General features: G+C 32.9%; 1 long non-coding RNA gene across 1 annotated transcript; it reads left to right on the top strand.

The window, feature by feature from the left end:
- The first annotated feature begins 2,210 nt into the window (after positions 1–2,210).
- LOC127841174 (uncharacterized) lies at positions 2,211–2,776 on the top strand. The gene is made up of 2 exons (XR_008030746.1): positions 2,211–2,314; positions 2,610–2,776. It is a non-coding gene; the product is annotated as an uncharacterized LOC127841174 (long non-coding RNA).
- The last annotated feature ends 2,099 nt before the right edge of the window (positions 2,777–4,875 follow it).

Below are 4,875 nucleotides of genomic sequence, written 5' to 3'. Positions count from 1 at the left end.
GTTATAAACATTAGTCCGGCAACGATTATACAAATCCCGACTAATCAATAAGACTAATGGCTAGACTAAATTGTAATGCTGTGCCTCGTATTGTCATACAGTTTAGCAGTATTGCAAAATTTTATAGAAATGACTTAAGCACGTACAGGGCGGAATCCCCTGGTATTTTGCATGTAAAACATTGACAAATTAACATACTTAAGCAATTATCAAAATTATTATGGGTGCTCTATTGCATTTCAAGACCTGAAATGAATGAACTTATTGCAATGATAATCGATTAATGCAAGCACTCGCGCTTATAATGATACTGTTAGTTGCCACAATACATGTATATATATGTTTTTTGCAATACGATTCCTATGCAGAGAAATATATTACAAAACGTTTTGCGCGACACACCCCCTTGTTAAGATTTTTCGTTGTAAGTTAATATTTGGACACTGTGTCAGTCATCCCATGTGTTCATAATGTTACATAATACGTATGATTTACGCTGTAAACGTTTTTTATCTACCTTTGGTAGCTCGGAGGAACGTCAGAAAACTTTGAGCTGTCTGCTGATCAGTTTCTGTAAGATTCCCAGTCCGATATCGGAAATGCAACAGCAAGCGAACTGCTTCTACAGTCACCGGTTTTGTTCGACCGCTGAATATGCTGTAGCTATCATCAGGCCTCAAACGCAGCAACTCAAGAACCTGATGAATCTTCAGTCCTATGAATATATTTAAAAACATTGATCAGTAATGTGTTGAACTTGATAAGATTTACTTAATAAAAAAGTGACAAATCAACGAGCTATTTTTCAAATCACAGCGGGGAGCACAGCCTCTGGCTGGGACCTCCGGCAAAAGATGGCGCTATTCTTCTTTACTACTTAGTAATTTCGCACGAAGAGGAATTTCAATGGATGCAGAAGGGTCAAATATGCGAAGGATAAAGTAAAAGGTTAAGCAATTTCTTCAAAATAGGTGAAAGTGTCATATATTCAAATAAAACATGCATGTTCATTATTTCATGTCTAGATGGAGCCTTCTGTGCCATTTTCTGTTGTTTTATTTATGTTATACACCAATTCCAATGCCAATAAGGTCCCATTATAAAACAGAGTTTCGAGGCATTTGTCGATCATTTTTGTTATTTCGTTATTTCAGATAACATTTTAAAAAAAGTATAAAATTATATAATAAAATAAGCTTCCAATAACCGTAAATAAAATTATTGGTTTTCGCTATGCCAGCATTTTCAATCGATCATTATCTTGCAATATCGCACGTCAACAAAATTATACGCCCATTGTCAATTAAAGAACATTGTCGCGTGCCTATATATAGTTTAATTGATACTAAATGTGCTAAGTGTTGAAGCTATTTTGGAAAGACAAAGATGGCTGTTACCCGAAAACAGCCCTTTTTACCGAATTAAAAAGGCATATAAGTTGATATTTTACTACATACACCTCTAAAATGTAATATTTCTAATGTCTCAGGCACGGGTGATATAGGGTAAGGGACACAAAATATAATTAACTGGTGATTTCGAGAGGGTTTTTATTTGTGAACTGAAGAAAACATAACAGGAAAACATTAAAATATGTAATTGACTCTGAAAGCATGCTTATAATTTTCACATAACGTATTTGATGAGTGTCCTGTATACTGCGGTAAGATACGTTAAAAATTTTTGGCAACAAATATTTGATATGAAATAATGTAAATATAGTATAAGGCCTTGTGTTTTTGATATTGTAGTTCACGTATCTTACAAATTTGCTAAAGTATCTTACATATCTATCCGAACTTCACCATGGGTATATCAGAAAGAATACAGTAAAAGGGAAATAATTTGAATGTAAATGGCCTGCAGGCACATACTAATTTTAAAAATTGGACAAGTTTAGAAGAAGATGAGCTGGATACCTTCAAGAAATACATAATGACGTAATAACTCTATGTTTTCGGACACTTAAAAATAATGATTTTTTTTCGTGTCCGAAAACATAGGTTTGAAAAATATTCACAAAATTCAGGTGTCCGAAAACTTAGAGTCGAAAATTAAAGTGTCCGAAAATAGCGTCAATTGTATCAACGACTACCGGTAATAGCATGCGCTTGTAAAATACCATGCCGTACAGTATAAATTACAGTTATATATTGACCTTTTCGACATTATTTTAAGGGAGACATCTCTGAGTGGATTAAGTGAGGTCGGGGGGGGGGGGGGGGTACTCGATCATCTACTGCAGTGCGTCTGCATAGAGTTCTGTGTTGATGCAATTATAATTTCCCAATAATTTGCAGATATAACTTATATGGTATGATTTTTTTGTAATTTGTTATTAGCTTAGTATCTTTGATTTAATTGTAGTTCATGTTTATGCTTTATTTTGATTTTATTGTGTTTAAAGTAGGTAAAAACGAAACATGCCAAAAGCGGGTGGGGTATGGAAAAATATATTATTTGTTAAGTTTGGGCAAATTAGAAGTTTGATTACCTTTGGTAAAATACTTTTCTTTGAAAAGAACAATTATTTTAAAACAGATAACTATGCTGTCTTTAAATGTTATTGAATGGTTTATTGTTATGACTTATAGAAACCTTTTTTTCAGGAACATCACAGTGTCAACAGAAGTCAGAAACTGGAATACTGTATCTCATTCTGCATGAAGCTCAAGAATTCTACACCTGGAATGTTATTAACTCTTGCAATTAATATTATACATCACCACAGTTACATAACTATCTTCTTTGAAAAAAATAAAATAAAGATACTTCAGATGTGTGTCTACTTCATACCCTTACATTAAAAAATATCCTACACATTCAGAAATATAATAAAATGGATGGTGGTTTAAGTTGCTACACATCCAATGTTGTCATGTAGTCATTTAACATAACATGTGATGTGTTGACATGACTATTAACACTACTAAGAAAACATTTACTTCGAATTAAATAAAGTGTCCCTGGTCAAATGTCCATTGGCTAAATATCCATATTGGTGAAACTTTCAGCAGTATCACAGTCATCCTTAAATGGTTGTTTGTTGGGCTATCCCCATTAACTACCCGTCATGGCAGATTTGTTCAAAACAAGACAAGTATCAATGTTTGAAGAATTGTTATTGCTTTTACAGTCTTGACGCTAACCCCTAGCCCAACAGCCCGGGGCTAGTGAAATGTATTAAATTTGGGCTATTGAAATTTCCTGATTCATATAGTCGGGCTAGTGGGTATTTTAATCTGTTCTATTAATGCATAAAGATTCAGGCTAGTTGTTCAAAAATGCTAAAGTGAAGACTGCTTGTATATCCTGGTTAGTCTGAGACATTCCAACAAGCAATAACTGTAACAGTCCAAATACTTGCTCATTAAAGTGTGTATAAAATTTACAGGAGCTTGTGTGTGTGTGTTTGGTACAAGCTCATCTCAAAAACTGATTCACTATTTAGTTTTTAACCTAATAGAAGTAAAACCTGACTGTAAAATGAATACTATCATTATAAAGATTTTGTTGTTGGGATGAAATATTATAAATTGTAATCCCTATGATTAACACAGAAAACATGAACCCAACGCTAATTCCTGTTGATGTAGCAGAGCCAAAAGACCTGGAAGTATAGATGGTTAATGGATGATGTTCCTTATGAAAGTACTAGTAGGTACTAGTTGGTTTGTCTGTTTGATACATCTAATAGTATATTTAATTTTTTTCATTAATAATATGGGGTTAACTTAGTTATCCTGCTCAGTGGTTGAATCTTCAGGAAATGTTAACATAAGCACATACATTGTATTTGATACATGTATGTCGGTGACCCTCGACTGCAATTTGGGTTACAGACAGGGTAGCCTAAGATGTAATTATTTCTAAGAGATGAACCCGAGTTGAGGCTTAAACTTACCAACCCATGAGCGAGTCAGAGATCAGCACTCTACCGGTTTAGCTGGCCGGGGTAAGCTGTCGGTCAAAAGCTATTCATAGCTTAAGTTATAATGTTTGTATACCATACCGACAATAAATAAATATTGATTTGATTTGATTTGATTTGGGGGACTTACTTTTGCTTAATAATGATCTTAAATAATATTATAGTTGTCAACAATATGATTTTTATGTATTTTAAAAACACAACAAGTTAGGCTTGCAACAGAACTAATAAAAATATATGGATTATTATACAATTTACAAATCAAACATATTTAACTTAAAGGGATCTTTTCACGCTTTGGTAAATTGACAAAATTGAAAAAAGTTGTTTCATATTCGCAAATTTTCGTTTTAGTTATGATATTTGTGAGGAAACAGTAATACTGAACATTTACCATGGTCTAATATAGCCATTATATGCATCTTTTGACGATTTTAAAACCTAAAAATTATAAAGCGTTGCAACGCGAAACGATTGAATAATTTGGAGAGTTCTGTTTTTGTCGTTAAATTTTGTGAAACTACGAAGATTGCTTATATAAGGTATAAAATACGTCAAATATGTGTACTCGGCGGAATAGCTCAGTAGGCTAAAGCGTTTTTACTTCAGGACTCTGGCAGGACTCCAGGGGTCACTGGTTCGAAACCTGGTCCGGGCAATGTTTTTTTCCTTTTTTTAATTTTATTCTTGATTTTTTTACTGGAGCTTTTACGATCCAATGTTTACATTTATCGATATAAAGCATTTAATGAATAAGTTAAAAATGCCAAAATCTGTGAAAAGGCCCCTTTAAATTAGGCTTGCAACAGAACTAATAAAAATATATAGATTATTAATTTATTATACAATTTACAAATCAAACATATTTAACAATAAAGTAGTCTTAGGTTTACTGAAATGTGCAAATACAAATTGGTTTTTATTTCTGAAAATTTAGAAAAATG

The sequence above is a fragment of the Dreissena polymorpha genome, chromosome 8 (assembly GCF_020536995.1).
Source record: "Dreissena polymorpha isolate Duluth1 chromosome 8, UMN_Dpol_1.0, whole genome shotgun sequence".
NCBI classification, from domain to species: Eukaryota; Metazoa; Mollusca; class Bivalvia; order Myida; family Dreissenidae; genus Dreissena; species Dreissena polymorpha.
This window is presented reverse-complemented; position numbering and strand designations above follow the sequence as displayed.